A 17,255-nucleotide genomic window follows, 5' to 3' on the forward strand; every position below is an offset into this window, starting at 1 on the left:
AAAGGGTTCCCACTGGAGACTTTCAAAAATTAAAGTGGTTCCAGGATTATCAAGGGGTGGGTAACTTTACTATAATGACATGCAAAAGCAAAACACAAGGTTTGAACTCTGTAGTGGGCAATCCACGTGAGAAAGTGATTTCCCATGCTGCCTGAACCACAGTTCAACCTGGTGACTTTTTTGGCTTATGCTTTGACAGTATGGTTAAGATTTCTCATCTTAAAACTGCAAAAAAGAAAAAAAAAAAATGGGACATTTCATAATCTAGAGTACAAAGTATCATTTAAGAAATAAAGAAACTTTATAAAGAAAATGCAGAAACACATCTGCCTTCTTCTTAAATGGTCCAGAGCTCAGTTAAGATGGGCTGTGGTGATCTTCTGGTTTTCAGTTCTTTTTTGGAAATGATATGCAGGCATCCTGTATTCTATTTTTTATATTTTTTACACTACAAAAAAGTCAGAGAGAGTCATTAAGTGTACACTTTCAACTCGGTTGATAATGTCAGCACTTATGGTAATCTCAAATGTATCCCTCATAACCGCAGGACTGTACTGGAACATTAAAATCATGCAATGTGATTTATGCCAGAATCAACTCTTCTCGGAGCAGTGACTTGTTTTTACACTGAATGACCTGTTGTGTGGAATGCTGTCATCCCTAAAATATGTGACTGGTAGATTTAAGTTCCTTTTGTTATTAAAGACCACTTTGAAGTCCTTCTTATACAAATTCTTGGGCCTGCTGGAACAGGTATGAGGGGAAATTGTCTCAACCCTCCACCCCCCTTTAGGTCCTCAAGGAATGAAATTCAAGCCGCTTGCATCATTTTCAGACATCATGCAAGTTGTTGCCCCATGGTCAAAATACAACTTAAGGTCTTTGAAAACAAGGTAAAGACCATGAAACACCTGGTCAGACTTTCCTGTATACATGGACAGAGCTGAACTTCATGCCAGGAGATTCAGGTTGAGTCATTTGTCTAAAGTCTTCTTTTCTCACATGTAGCACACAGTGAAAAATAATTCACACCAGCATCATTCTCTCTACTGGAAATATTTCATTTGGTTTTGCAGGAGCTGCCCAACAAGTGAGTGCTGGACGCCAGACACAGGACAGTCAGTGACTAACTGTGAACTCATCAGACTATCATCTGGACTATTCTTACATCAACACAGACTGTTTATTAGGAAGTCTGCAGTTCTGACGTGCACCTCCATCAGGCTACGTCTCAAAAAAAAAAAAAAAAATCAATGGCTACAGTGCATTTTTGAAAAAAGCAAGGCTTACGTAAAGACATATGACAAAATGTGATGATAAACATCTCTGTTAAAAAGCTGTTTGGAGTCCTGCAACACATTCCTGCCATTTGACCTAGGTACAACTGTGAAAGGAAAAACAAGCCAGGCCCAACCAGTAACAAGCTCCAACACAAAACCCTGTAATCTGAACACTCTGGTCTCCAGAGATAATAACACAGGTAGCTGTATGCAGCAAGAGGAGGGGGTTTAACCACTGAAAGACTGCACTTAAGACAGCTCACATTTCCCAACTGATATAGAGTCATATGTGTCTGTGAAAATGGAAGCACTAAACACAAACCCTTGTTCTCATGACTCATTTTCTGCTCTCGAGTGGGCTCAACTGTATTCAAGATTCTATTAGGCCAGAGGGAAATTTGGTATTACAAGAGCTTGCATCCATTTTCAAAAGGTTCCTGTGCCAGAAAAAAAAAAAAACCCCATCCATATTAAAAGTAATTTAACAGCTTAGATTAAAACAATATACTATGGTTATATATTCAAAGAGTAATTTCCAACTGTAATCTGTAACCCTGGAAACATTAAATAGCAAACAAACTGAAAAGAGGGGCTTTCAGTGATATGGAAAGCAGCTCAACTTTGTTTGCTAACACTGCTGAATGCATCATGAAAAAAACAAATCAGGTTAGACAGGATCGGCCAAAACACTATTTATGCAGCTTTATTCAAAATTTACCTCTAAAATAACAAATAGAGCATGTATGGCTTTAACAGCTGCATTGACAAAGCAGCAGGTGAAGCAACATTTCAGCAAAAACAAATCACCAGCCAAGCCACGGAGTCATTTTCATTCGCTGCTGATCTGATTATGTGTTTCAGAGTACGGCGGGGCACGTGAGGCTGCTGTGTGTGACCTGTCTGACCCTGTCACAAGAGGCTCAGGTGGCTGGGTGTTATGGAGCATTTTTAATGTAGGAGAGCAACCCTTCGAAGGATGCCAGAACATACAAAGCCGAATTATGAACGCCGGCAGAGCTAGTTTGATGCAAGTGAGCTCCACTCAGTGGAAAGGATTTTGTCGATAAATCATTCTTGATTGCAAAATGTGGATACAGCAATGACCTGGAGCTGTGTCGTTTTAAAAGAAACGCTATGCTTTTGTGAGCCTGTTGCTGAGCAGCAGCTGGTATTGTTTAGCCTAGTGGCACCTTTGTCCCTCAATGCCATGTGCAGAGGTCAACTCTTCTGCTGATGTTTAAGCTGCATACAGCATAAACTGCAGGTTTTATTGGGTCAACATGTCTTTTGTCCACTCTGTAGACTTCTTTATATGGTTCTGTGGTCACAGATAAAAACCAAACTTATGAAAAATTAATGTCTCGTCTTTTTCTCCACAGTATCTGTCAAAATGACGACCAGAGTTTGAGGTGTAATAAAACGCCCAGAGAATAGAAACTATCATCTATTATCCTACATTTGTCCAAATTCATTGTAGGTGCAAGATCTTGTGAGGTCATAATACTTTCACCTCCATTAATAGCAGCAATTTGCTTGTGTAGAGGTTCACAGCAAAGGTGCCATAAGATCACTTCCTACTCATGGCTCTTTGCCTCCTCATTAACAACCTTCGAAGTTACTTTAACAGTACTTTAACAGCTGTTAGTGGAAGGCGTAACTAAGCTGTGGACAACTGTTATGACATGCGGGGTGGGGGACCGACGACACAGGTTTGTGGAAGTGATTGTTTTTGTTTCATATGAAGTGTTCTGTTAAAATCACTTTATATCCATTTGTTTTAACTAAATCAATATTTCCAAATGTTCCTCCTGCCTTCATCCCTTCATTTATTTTCACTTCTCTGAATCTCTAAAGCAACGCTCATTTTGTGTAGTAATCATTTAGGACTGTATCAGAGCATTTGAAAAAGCTCTTTTACATTTCCGTTAATATCTGAAAGGATTTTTTCTAAAATCTACAATCTGCTGTTTGATATGTGAAAATTAAAAAAATAAAAGTGTTGTACCCAATCAAGAAAAAGCAAATCTTTTGAAGAGTAATTTAAACTTTAGTCTTGATAATGTGGAACTGGATCAGAAGCTGGGGAAACGTTAATGATAGGCAGATCAAACAAAAATCCAAGATCAAGACTCAACAGTTTGTGACACAAGTGTGAATCTGGGATGAAAACGGCAAATTCTTTTTTTATGAAAAAAGGTTTGAGCCGCTGTTACAAAATATTTAAACCACAATCAGCACATACACGAGCTGACCTTCTCATATCCTGTAACCGTCACCGTCAGAGAAAAGGTCTCCCCCAAGTACATGGAGCATCAAAAGTACTCTGTCTTACATGCTTCACATTCCAGACTTCCAACGTCCTCCTCCACACTCCGACTCCAAACATACCCAGCCATTTCCCCTGGACACAAGAAACACATGTTCTTGACAGTTTTACGATGATAGATTTGCGATCGACAGTATCAATGACGGGACCCAGTGGTTAGCAAAACATTATCTGGCGTGACAAATCTGTAAATGCACCAGGAGGTATTACCAACCGATGACTGGGACGGGATGGTGTATGAAAACATCTGGAAGATTACAAAAAAAAAAAAAAACTTTAGTGATTATATGAAATTTTACACAACTTTTATAAAAGTAAACTATATGCACAAGAACGCTAAAAGTCTGCACAGAGATAATATGAAGTACGAAGATAGTACGAAGTGGGGAACCAAAACATGGGGACAATGTTTTGCACTCAGGCTCTCTCACTCACCCAATCCTTTGCTTCCAGGTCAGTGAGTGGGAATACTAAGCATGCTGCAGTATGGTGCGTTTCCTTTTATATTGCACCAGAAGTACAAACCCCACTCAATATCACATCTGGGTCAGAGTCAAGACCCATTTCCATCATTTTGATTTCAATATTAATGAGCAGGGAATGCACATTTCAGGTTGTGTTGCAAACAGATGGAATAGTGTGTCTAATACTGGTACACTAGGTAAAGGCGAGTTCATCTGAGCGAAGAAAAACTTTCCAAAATAACATTTGATGCATGTTCAATCATCCAGTTAAGGAAATCCCAAAAACTTTATTTTGTTTATGTGGACATAGTGTTTTCAGTGGAAACTGAAGAAGTCACTTGGATGAGTGACAAAACGTTTCTCCCACTGAAAACGCTGCATCCAGATGAACGGAATCAACTTTTTGGGATTTCCAAAATAACATTCTCAATATGCAAGTGCATGCGGCTCCTTGGGCTGCTGTGTTTCTTTAAGACTTTACTATACAATTTAAACACAATGAGGAGATTTGACACCAATGTATCTGTGAAAACAGCCCATGAAGTCATTCCCAAGCTCCACCTTCACCACAACACCCCTGAAGCTCCCGGGTCCCCACTGTGTTGCATTGTGCAGTGAGGCAGAACTGAGAACAGTCCTGACACACATGACTACACAAAGCTTGGTTGAAATCTGTCCACTTCCTCCAAACATCCCTGATTACAATTTCCAGCACAAGCCTCCTTTATCAGCCTGTGGCATGTCACTTAGAAAGTCAAATTTCAGGTAAAGTACAGCACCTCCACCCATTAGGTTTCATATATTAATGGATATTGAAGGATTTTTTTTTTTTTTGACTGCACCTTAGGTTACATTTACCGACAGCAGATACAATGTACTTTCACAAAGCTCAGTGGGATGTAAATGGTGTTTATTATGACAGCCCAGCAGTAATTCAATCTCATGGAGGCATCAAAGTATGCTTCTATTTTTAAAGACTGTGGGATGTCGCACAAATTCCACTGATGTTAGGTTAATTTTTATTTTTATAAACAGTTGTATACTTGCTTTTCTAAATGCTATAGAAGAAAAAAGTGCATATGTATATATTATTCTTACCCTAGCTCAGGCTTATAAGTAAACTGAATAGCAAACCCAACATTCTGTGACTACCAGGAAAGAAAATACCTGCAATCGTAAGTACATGCTCTAGTCCCTTTGAAAGGTAACAAAGTTTTATGCACATAAAACTGCAAACTGAAAATAATTTGAGTTGTGGCAGAGCAAGTTCCAGCATGCTGAATTCTGCCTCAAATAGTTCAGTTGAAATCTTATGAGCTTAGTATCTGAAATACCACGTGATCTCAGATGAACTCTTAGCCTGTAAACCTACAATATAACCCTTGTTTCATGGCACACGGTAATAACTTTTAATTAAGTGAAGCTTATCGCATAAGATTGCGCAAACCAATCAGTGGTTATTTTCCTCTGCTGAGAATAATTTTGTTAAGACAAATTTAGACTGAGGACACTGCATGTGATTTTTGTGTCAAGCTTTTAACAGGAACTCAGAGTTTGTGTTTTTCGAAGCCTGCTTTCCTCCAATCACAACAGGAGCATCATCAAGATTTACAAGCCTGAAGGCCAGAATCTGACCCCCTGTCCTGCTAAGCCGTGAACAGTCAATACATTACCATAACTATAACACCAGATGACCATTTCTCGCCCTCTCCCCACTGCAGGAGTCACAACCAGCTTTCAAGCACAAAGTTCGGGTTTTAAATGAACTCACAACGTAAAGCCCCCCCCACTCCCCCCGTGATGCGCTCTGGGAATTCTCCTTGGCGGTGGACATCTCTCACATTTGCAATTCATCATCTCCCTTTGTCAGCATCACAAACCTGCCACCACCACCACTGCTTTGTCATTACAATGACACAGACACAGGGTGCATTGTTTGCATCTAGGAGTGAAGTGGATAACACAATGCCTTATTGCCTAAAGTTTGCAATACACAGGATTACTACAGGTACATACACTGAGGAATCCCCATTTTTAAAGGCTACGGGGCCTCAGGGTATGGTTACAACTTAATATAATATTAAATTGCTGGAAGAATGGGAATGCAAAAACGAGTGGACACTAATGAGAATATTGCAGTCAAAGCTAATAAATCCTGAAATTACACATCTCAGGAGGGAACAATATGGTTCACGAGAGAGCTGGCTGCATCTGACCAATTTAACTACTGAAACCTACCAGAAAATGTGTGACATTTGAACTGCTGATATTTAGCAACACTTTTAGAAAGTAGGAAGCTTGAGGGTAAAGAGCCATTTGCCTTTTCTATCTCCTAACCAACTACCAAACACGCAGCATGGCACAGAAAATGCACAACTAGTGACTTACCTTAATGTTTTCATGGAAGTTATAATTCTACTCTTCCTCCAGTTAAATCTGATGCACCAATAAGAGGGATATTTCAAAATATAAATGAGGTGATGATTGGTATTCCTCCTGCAAGTCCACAGCAGACTGACTCCTGTATCCAAGGATGAGTTGAAGAACTGAGGGAGAGAGGGAGTGCCGTTTGTACCCCCTCCCCTTCTCCAGCTGACTCTTTCACACTCTTTACTCCCTCCCTTGTTGCTCCCTCTTCACTCTATAATTCCAACCCCCTAAACTACAAACAGGAATGCATGTTCCTCCCTCTCCTCCTCTATAATTGCCCCTCCACTCCCCTTAAGGAAGCATGATATTTACACTATATGCTGCAGAACAGTTTATTGGGAACAAACTAATGGGACAAAGAACAGTCAGATTCAGGCCTGTGTTGCTCATTTTTGATTTTGATCAGAAGCCTAAATGTAAATTTCACTTTCATTTTGCCAAAGATAAAGGGGTCTGAAGATTCGTTATAACAAAATTCTGGAAAATGAAATTAATGTGTGCCTCTAAGCCAATGAAGGCTGAAAGGTCACAGTTATTCTGTTGCAGTTTGTAATTTGGTATATTCACTGACAGCCCACAATGCACTTGTGAATGTGAGAGAGGCAGGACTTGCTGTTGTCATAGCACCAGTGATGTCGTGTGGCTTTCACATCAGCAGTGACAGAGGTGCGGGATTCATTTTGAAATGACAGAACCGGCAGAGGACGCGGGGACAGAGAAAGGATAGGACAGGGAAGCGAGGGCAGAGCAGTGTCTGCTCAGCTGCAGCCTGCATCATGCGCCTCAGAAGCAGCTTTGCATGCACACTGAACTGAACTGAACACGCCCCAAGCTAGCTGAGAGCATAGACACCCTAACAGTCACAGAGAGAAGAGGCATAGAGTTCACAGAGCTTAGTGTGTCTAGAAAGAGTCCAGAGATTGGTGGGATGAATTGCCATGTCTAGACTTTTGGATGATTATGACAAAAACCTAAAAAATTAAAAAAAAATTTAAAAAAAAAGGGGGGGGGGGGGGTGGCCCTACAGTGTTGTCATGCTGGCTTCCTCTTCTACCAAGGTTATGCCACTAATATTAAAAAAATAATAATGATAATAAACATAACCACCAAGTTTTAATCATAGAGAAAAATATCTCTAGTATGCAAAAGCATAACCTGTAATTTGTCAGCATTAGACACACAAATTGTACCATGTGGCACTAATTGTTTTTCCAATTAGCAAACAATTAGGTGGAATTTGATCTTGAAAAGATCTCAGTACACATGACACACTAGGGATGTTATTATGAGAGTATTGCTTAAAAACAACGGGCCATCAAACCCACATCCCAATATAAATCTAAAGTTACTTTTCAAATAAACAACATCGGAGAATAAAATTAAAGTTTAATAAATTTGTGTTACATGAGATGAGATTGGAATTACTCCCTGCCCCCAAAAAAGAAAAAAAATGAATAAGACAGCATTGCAATAAATGCATCCGTCAGGGAAATGTAGGCTAATGCTGAATCCTCCTCTGCTGTCACCACAGGCATTTCAGAAATGTAGACTGCTTGCATGGAGCTCAGATAAACAAAATACTCTGCTTTCTCATCACTGGCGCAAGGCTATTAAAACCAGCGCTGCCTGCACTCAATTTGGATGCTGATTGAATTGGACATCCAATACATTGACAGGACATTCAATACCGCTGGAGCAATTTGGCAGGTGAGACTACGGGTACAGATCCACAACAGCACTTCAGACTGCTGATGCTGTGCAGGTGTCACAACCAACCACAATCAATGCCAATCACCTTCAGCCATAGCAAGAGGGGGAGAAAAAAATCAGCTGAAGGCAAAGTAATCACAGGAATACTTTTGTGAGGATATAGTTAAGTTCAAGATCAGAATGACAGAGTAGAAACATGTATTGGATGTTCAACAAAACAGAACTGGATTCAGGTAGTAAGGAAGCCCCTGACTCTCCCCCCTTTTAAATTTACCTACACCCCCTTTAATTTGTGTCTTAACTTTGCCAGTAAAACAGGGGATGCTGTCACCACAAGGCTTCGCAGCAGGGGTGGTGTTAGTAATGAGCTGTGCTTTGTCTTCAACAAAAAAAAACAAAAAAAACAATCTCATTTAAATTGGAGAATGGCTTCCCCAAGGTGGGTTTTGAATGTGATTGCAAAGACAATGAGTTTTTTTGGGGGGGATTTTTTTTTGTTTTTTCATAACTGCTATAACTGTTACTCGGTCACATAAAATTCTAATTTCTTCCGTAGTGAGGTCGTTGATTCCTCAAGCCATGGCAAAAGTCAGTGTCGTTTTTTCAAGGCAAAGAAACCCAACATGTCTAACTAGCCAAATCAAACCGCTGCTCCCCACAACAGCTTTAAATAAAGGTCAGTTAATAATTGACGACACTTGCTTTATTATAGCAATTCTGAATGGACCATGAAGTGGTGCGTCATTCAACGTGATGTAGCTTTGAAGTTAAAGTCACCATCATTTTGCATTAATACTTTCGCAACCAAAAACATTACTGGTCACACAAATAACTCATTTCCATGAAGGGCCATGCAAGCTTACGTAGCTTGTTATTATTAGGTTGCAGTAGTATGACTTCCTGACTAGGCCTAAAATTTAATGGCAAAGCCTGCCATTCAGCAGCATCTGCAATATTATACGAAATGCTAAACAAATCGAGTACAATGAAACTATGCATGTGTATTAAAAACAGCAACCACTACAAACTACAAAGCCAAGATACCTTCTTGTCTTACACCAATTATTGTCTTCCTTCAAATAGACACGGATGAGTTTTACCCACAACTCAAGATGTTGAATCAACAACTCTGAAAAATACAAACTGTTCACACATCACGCTGGGTCTAATACTATATGCAGGATTTGGTTCAGCCACCAAATTGACATTAACATTAAAAAGAACATCCATCACCACGAGGGTTTAAGTGTTTGTCTTATTTTCTTGAAGGTCTCCTCAATCACCAACCCCCTCCCTCATCCGTGCCCTTCTGTGGATCCATTGTACTGAAGAGGAGCACTATGTACGAATGATATCTAAAGAGAAAAAAAATGCAACTGTTACGCAAGACATGAAAGCAGAAAGCCCAGCCTGGATAGAGATCATTAGTGGAGGATCCAGTGGTCTCCAGCAGAGACTTGCCTCTCAAGAGTCGACTTCAAAGACGCTGGTATAGAGAGAGAAATAATTTAGAGTGTAAAGAAAACGCTGGAACTGATTGGTTGGGATTGATCCTATACAGCATAGGTGGCTCCCCAATATTAGTTATTAAAAGATGCCAGTAATATTTTAAAGTGTCTTTATAAATTGCTCTGTAGAGTCTGATACATACTAAGCTAGTTACACAAAGCATATACAGTTGTGCCTATAAAACGTGTAAGCTCGTGTAAATGTTTTAAATACATTCTGGTAGCTTTCAAAAAAAATAATCAGAATATCCTTTAATATGTCTATTATATCATAAAAGATAAAAAAATATAGGCAAAAGCAATAGCAACTGGATAGCTGAAACATGCAAATTATTAATATTTTAAATGTATAAATCGGTTTAAAAGTCAAGTAATTATCTAAAATCTACCTTTCTCTTAACTAGAGGCATTTAAAACACCAATAGCGACATAAAGCACTTGTACTTTATGTGACCTAGACTTATCTTACCACATTTTAGTACAGATTAACTTCCATGTGACCAAATAAATGTTTTTTGAGGGAGCTTTGAAAGCATATCCTTGGCAACCAATTGTTTTTGTATGCCGGTGAAAGCGCATTCGACGCAGATTCAAACCAAGGCAAGCAAAAAGGGGCTCTGAAAAGTTATTTTTTGTGACCAATGGTGTGTTAAAGTTAGCTCAACTCCCATCACCCCAAAGTGACTCATAGCCTCAGCAGTTTTGTGCACTTAGTATCTATTATTCATCCTAAACCACAAGGCTGTATCAGCCACGTGAAGCTGATGATCATCGCCATGTGCATTTTTGACAGCTGGTCACACGTTTCTTCTCACAGCTCAGAAATAGAAGGAACACAGGTTTAACACGATGTTTAAATACTCATTTATTTTTCCAAAAGCCATTGCGGAAAACGCGTACTAAAGGCGCTACTGAATACTGCATGTACACAATAATATCCCACTAACAAGGTAATAAGGTTCTGAAGCTCTTGTTTGCTGTGAAGTTGATTTGACAAAGAAGCACAATGTTATTCATGCCGTCTTTGAGAATGTTAATCTAAGTCTGTAATAATTTATGAGAAGCCTGCGTTTTCATTGTGCTTAGAGGTCAGGCTTACAGTCATACAAAATGCCTCTGCAGCACTTTCGAAGCTAAAACTTAGGAAGTTAAAGTCCTTTGGTTTTCTTGCTTTCTAAGCTTAGTGGAATACAACACAAGTTTCTCTCACAGTATATGGAGTGCATCACAGTTACACTGATGTGCAGCACTGCTGGAGGCGTTGTCCTCTGGAAGCATCTGGGATCAAATCTTGGCAAGCCCTTTAGATGCTTCTCGAGATAATGCAAACTGTCAGCATATTAGGAATTCAACATAACAGACATTTCATAGCCAGGAATACACGGCAACTTCCTGAGAATCTTTGTTAAATTAGAAAAACATGAAAGACCTTTCGAAATGCATGTGATATGAAGACACGGGGTTCAAAGGTTGTTTCAAGTACAATGCTTAAGATTTAGAATAAAATTACTACACTTGACTACACGTGTAGCAAACAATGAGCAACATTCTTAACCATCCTAAGATGGATATTAATAATATTCTCTAATGGAGACGGATGTCCTGTCAGGAGAAACGAGGGAATGCCGAGCTCTCGTCTGCCACATCGTATCACATGGATGTAAACAGAAGTGGATTGGAAAGCATGGGTGTCCTTAATTAATCTACTCAAAACTGTCGTACTAAACATTTTGAGATCAACGGATTAAAAAAAAATTAAAAAATTAAAAAATGGATAACTTCACTCGTGCATATGGCTGCAATGTGAAATATGTCTTAGTCTGTTATAAAAATCTGTCGGTCCATGGAGTATTAGAGCACATAATTCTCACAAGATAAATCTGGCAACCAGCCTCTGAAGACCATATTTATCACAAGACTCTGGATAGCAGAGTTTGCAGCTGCAACATTAATGTTACACAATAGTGTCAGATCACAAAAAAAATTGTGTATAACAACCTGATTCAAGTTTTACCTTAAACTTCAAAACATTAAACGTTCCGTTATGAAAAACAGAAGGCAAGCAAATTCTCACATTTGACAAACTAGAAATGACAAAAAAAACTTTTACCTTTCAACAAAAATTTAAATGATATATCCATGTTCAGAGTTGCTGGTTTCCCATTTGATTCTCATTCAGAGTCAATGGATCAATCAAGTGCTGATCAGTAGTTCTACCATTAAATATTTGGGGAGCTTGGACTCTGCTAAAGCAAGTAGGATACTGACAGAAACTCACAACTCCATGTAAGCCAGGAGTTTGTTCAGATGCTTTACAATTCTTGCAAGCAATGTGCAATTAGGAATATAAAGGTGGTTGTTTTATTGCCAAAAGCTAATAAGCAGCGTAATGGCTGTTAGTAATATTTTCCTGCGTGTACATGGCGCTGAGGCTTTAGCTCAACTCAATACTCTCATTGTAATACCTACAATCAGCGGCTTAGCAGTATAAAATAAGTTTCCTTTTGGAAAGGATTTCCAGCTCTGTGGTTGTGGTCTAACTTCTGTAATTAATATTTCCACAACACGCCTCCTCTTCTTACTCGCTGACTGTTTAAATGCATTGTTTGAAAAGCCAACACTGGGATACCAGTGATCTAACAAAAATCCAGCTGTGGTTGTGAAGTTACTACTACCTTTTGCACTGGTTTGAATTGTAAGTTTACATTTCAGTGAATGGTTGGCGTTAGTATGATCACACTGATCTCTGTATGTGATTCACTTGGCACTAAGCAAAAAAACACTAGACTGCCTTCAGTATTTACTTTGCACCAATTTGCAAATGAATGAAGAGTTATGTACAAGTGGGATGGAAATGAATAATTCAAAAAGAGCACTTATGAGGGTTAGATTATGCGCATCTCGAGAAATCAACTTTGCTTGGTAGTACATTTCTGTACACGCATGAAGAACAAAGTCATGGATTGTACCAAAAGCCAACAAATTACCATAAAACTGTGCAGGGATTCTTTCATGAGCAGAGTTGTTGGACTGCTTCATGCTGGTCTAACATTTGAGATCTTTCAGATGCAAAGTTAACAACTGTTGACGCAAGCCAGAGGGGAGAAATATTAAGTGCAACTTTACAACAAAAATAAGGGGGGCAGAGAAAGAGTGAGGTCTCTGTGCAGGCATGTCATACATGCAAGCTTGCACTCAAGTTACCACCTCGAAGGAAACCCTGAGGCCAAGCTGCTGGATGCTCATAAAGATGGTCGTTTGATTTCCGTGGTTCTCCACTTTCATTGTTATGGAAAGGTTCTGTAAACACTGGAAGAATACCTTCCAAACATATGTAGGGAAACCTGCTCCTTTTTAAGCTTTTAGGCCATCCACAAATAGGTACTCACCATAACAAACCAAACAACCCCCCAAAATGTGCAGGATCTTTTAAATATCGAGATAACTCAAGAAATAATGGGAATTTTAACTAAAAACTACTGCGTGAAGAAACAAAACTCAAAGGGCACCCACCTTATTCCTTTTGGAGGTATGCTGAACAGACCTGTGGTGTTTAAATCCATCCACAATGGCTTCTATGAACATTTAAAGATACATTTTTTCTTCTGTCATCTTTGAAACTGACTTAATTCCAAAGACAGATACGAACAGTGTTAGTTTTCAGTTATCATCGTGTTAGTTTATCATCATGTAACAGGGCAAAAAAGAAGCGCATAATTTGCATTGAAAACTAGCCCTGTGGTATTTAAATCAAGTTTCCCCTTCCTGATACCTTTCATCTCTAAATGTATGCCTGATGTGGTTTGGGCTTGTTTTATTGGATGTCATTCAGCATTTTTTGATACCCAAAAACTAGTTGATCCGTTTTTTCCCCTCCTCATTAATACTTGCTACAACTTGAAGACTGCATTTGCATGTGGGTCTGCAGCATGTATGTGCTTATAAGCTGTCGTGGCAATTGTGAATTTAAGTGTACTTCACAAACCCTGGATGTTCAAAGGTTCAGCTGCACTTCAAGTGATGCAACAACACATCACTGTTAGCCATCCTGTTACTGTAACTTCAGTCTTTATAAAAGTTATTTTCCGCTGTGTATTGTAACAGTTAAGATGTTATTGCTGGTATTATCTTTACAAGTGCTTCAATCACTTGCACAGTAGGCAGTGTCTTGGCTCGCAAGACATAAGAGCTGCTGACTAAGAAGCTGCACCACAACCAAATAGGGTGAGATATTTTTTTTATGAGCCCATGTTTCTCCTGATAGCATGAACTGCAAAAACACGTTGGCTAGTAGTAAATTAATAGTAATCACTATCTATCTATTTTCCCTCCATATATATGAAATCTGATGCGGCTACAGACCTACACAGTGACAAGACAGGAAGTAACACTTTCAGCAGCAGTCTATGGCAGTGACGCTGCAACAAACGTGACATAAGGTCATTGGAGTACACAAATGAGCTGCCGCTTTTCAGTTGAGTCACCTGCATACGGTCTGTTTACTAAGGTGTAGTCTCATTACACCAACAAACAGCGCTGGATCAGTGATGTGCTGTGCTCCATGCAACAATGTACCGCACTCAAATCACACGCTTCTTATTTTCGAAACTGTCCAAATGACCACGGAGGTGCTCAAAAACCTGCAAGGTGTCAAGGCGGGCATCTTGCCCGCTCTGCACGTCTTGCATAATTGGTTCGTGCTGGTGTATTCATACACTGGGCTCGAACGGCTGGACATGCATGTTAACCCAGCTGCGTGTCTCCCATCATTCAGGCACAGCACATGACTGTTTGCACCCCCAAAACAACCGAGGTGAGACTGAATTATTGGGCATCAGATGCACAACACTCCGCGCACAAAAAAGCCGCATCTTGCCCGGCTCGACCGCTGGACCGCACCGCCAGCTTCAGTGCGGCAGCGTCTGTCACCACTGATAAACTTGTATGATTGAGTGATGCGATCATGCGTGCAGACGGCGCTAGGACCACGCGGGAGTTTGATCGGATATCGAGCCGATTTTTCCTTCTAATGATGCGGGCGGCGTGGTAAGCCGGGTCTCCTTACCTGTCTCCGCCTCGGTCATGATTTACCCGCTTGCGCTCTAACATTGAAATCCCCATGTTTCACACACCGGTAATGCCCATCCATGTCTCACAATCCAGTCGCTTCTCCAAGGTCTGCCTGTCCACGGACCATGCGTGTTGTTTCCACACCGCTGAGAGGGGCGGAGCCCACGGTCCTTGGAGACGGAGTACAAGTGGATCATGAGAATGCCACTTATGTTTTCTCACAGCCAATCGGCTGTGCAGCTTCGAATCGGCGTCCAGTGACTTTGTCCACTAAATGTTTTGGTGTACAAAAAGAAAATAATAAGAACCGGAGACCATAAAAAAAGATCTCTGCGCATTTCTCCTTATTGCAGAATGCTTGCGCGTCTAGCGCCTGGAGGTCTTTCTGTGTAAGCAAATCTATGCGAGGTGATATGTGATGGAGACTGAACTCGGTTTAAGCAGTGTAAGCAACCATCAGTCATTATCACTGTCGAGATTTCATAGCTAAAATCTGCAAATTCGTGACCAGTTGTAATAAGACAGGCGCCAAGGTATGAAACAAACTCCTTTAAAACAAATATCACAGGATCTGCGTGCGCCTTTCCAAAGGTTCCTGAAATTTCTGTTATGTTAAACCCCCTCATGCAGGACAATTTATTAACAAAATAAGTTTGATCAACAGAAATACATCACATGATCAAATGGCAGTAACTCTTCAATATTCACTCCACATGATCCTACAAGGTGTGACCTTAGGAAACAGGGTGTACTCTACCCTCTACTGGCAGGAATGAAATATTCTTCACATGACAACCTTTTTTTTTTTCCATGTGAAGACTTAAATATCAACGTAGTACAAAGGCAGTCTACTAAAAACAAAATACCAAAAATGTTATATAATTTTCTTCCATACACAAAACTCTGATAAAGGAATATGCTCAAAAATACAGACATTGCCTTTGTTTGTACCTGCACCTACCAATTAAAGACTCAACCATAAACTCCACAACTTTTAGGTATACAAAAAAAATAACAAACAGCTACAAGCAATTACATTATTTACAGCAACAAATCTCTTGGTTGATGAACTTAAAGAAGTTGGTATCACATCACAAAATAGTGTATTCCTTTTCATTTTGGACGCTGGGAAAGGGATCTGGCGCAGTGACAATTTTAAACAGTTTTTTTGATGCACCACTCACAGATAACAGCAGTCTTTGTCACAGTGGTTCCACATAAACCCCGCTCCTTTCCATAGGTTCATTAGTCCTCTTGCATTTACCACCTCCCTCTGTGAAAAGGTGGACACCCAAATCCAGGCCTCGCATTTCGGAACTGCCTTCCTTCCCTGTCATTTATGCTCTCGGGTCCCATGGAAGGATGTCGATGGAAAGGGGGACCGCGAGGAGGGAACGGCATGGGCATTCTGAACCTGTCTGATGGAAACATGGGTCCTCCTGGAATCATTTGCGGGGGCATTTGTGGCATGCTTGGAGGTGAGAGGAAAGGAGGCATATGAGGATTTGTCATGCCGGGAGGCGGTTGCAGAGGTGGCATACCCGGGCTGTGTCCCTGCATGATAGCAGGGCTCGGCAGGGTCATTACTGGTGATGTGGGATGCCCCAGCTGGTTGGCAGTCATGACATCAACAGAAGCACCTTTCTTTCCTTTAGGATCTTCTGTGGATATCTCTGGAGATTTTATACTTCCTGTTGCAAAAGAGTTTAAGATAAGGTTGTATTGATTTTCAAACAGAAATGAAGTATAATTGCAGCAGGAAAAAAAAAGAGAAAACATTTAAAGAAATGCAGCATAGATTTTTACTAAATTTAAACACAATCTACTTTGACTGCCTCTGAATCTTAGGTTTAGATAACAGATTTTAAAATCCATAGCATTTAGCGAAGATTTCTCACCGGCTGCCAACTTTGTTGGATCAAACTCTGTGGGGATGAAAGGAACTCCTGCTGGAGGCATGGATGTAGGAGATAGCATAATAGGGCTTGGGAAGACAGGCGAACTTCCGATGAGTTCTGTCTGTTGAACTGGTGGTAACTGGAAGACAAAGAAATATAATGGTATCCTTAAAATTAGTGTAAATGAAAAAGATAATCTTTCTGATGTGACCTTAAAGATTTTTTTTTAAATCAATTCAATTTTACGTATATAGCGCCAAATCACAACAACAGTCACCACAAGGTACTTGCTGTTGTATGGTAAAGACTCTACAATAATAGAGAGGAAAACCCAACAATCAAACGATTCCCTTTAAGCAAACACTTGGTAATAGCGTGAAGGAAACACTCCCTTTAACAGGAAGCAACATCTGATTCTGGTTCAGCATCTTCTGATTCCATAGCATAATGTTGCTCATTGATAACACCCACTGGTATTTTTTTGGTGTCACTTGAAAAAAAAAAAAGTTTTTAATTGGTATTTTATTTTACAGCATTCCTCAAAGTTTTCATTAATCCCACAGAAAACT

The 17,255-nt window shown here is 40.0% G+C and overlaps 1 protein-coding gene across 5 annotated transcripts in view; it reads right to left on the reverse strand.

Annotated features, from left to right (window-relative positions):
* LOC120736963 (T-lymphoma invasion and metastasis-inducing protein 1-like) overlaps window positions 1-16,044 on the reverse strand; it is a 41,934-nt gene extending 25,890 nt beyond the window's left edge. The window contains exon 1 of one of the 5 annotated variants that reach the window (XM_040037375.1): window positions 14,851-16,044. The gene's annotated coding sequence lies outside the window, so the exon portion shown is untranslated. The other 4 variants (XM_040037371.1, XM_040037373.1, XM_040037372.1 and 1 more) reach the window with 4 other exon arrangements.
* Between the last annotated feature and the right edge of the window lie 1,211 nt (window positions 16,045-17,255).

This window comes from Simochromis diagramma, unplaced genomic scaffold (genome assembly GCF_900408965.1).
Source record: "Simochromis diagramma unplaced genomic scaffold, fSimDia1.1 OVJJ01000463.1, whole genome shotgun sequence".
Classification (NCBI taxonomy): Eukaryota; Metazoa; Chordata; class Actinopteri; order Cichliformes; family Cichlidae; genus Simochromis; species Simochromis diagramma.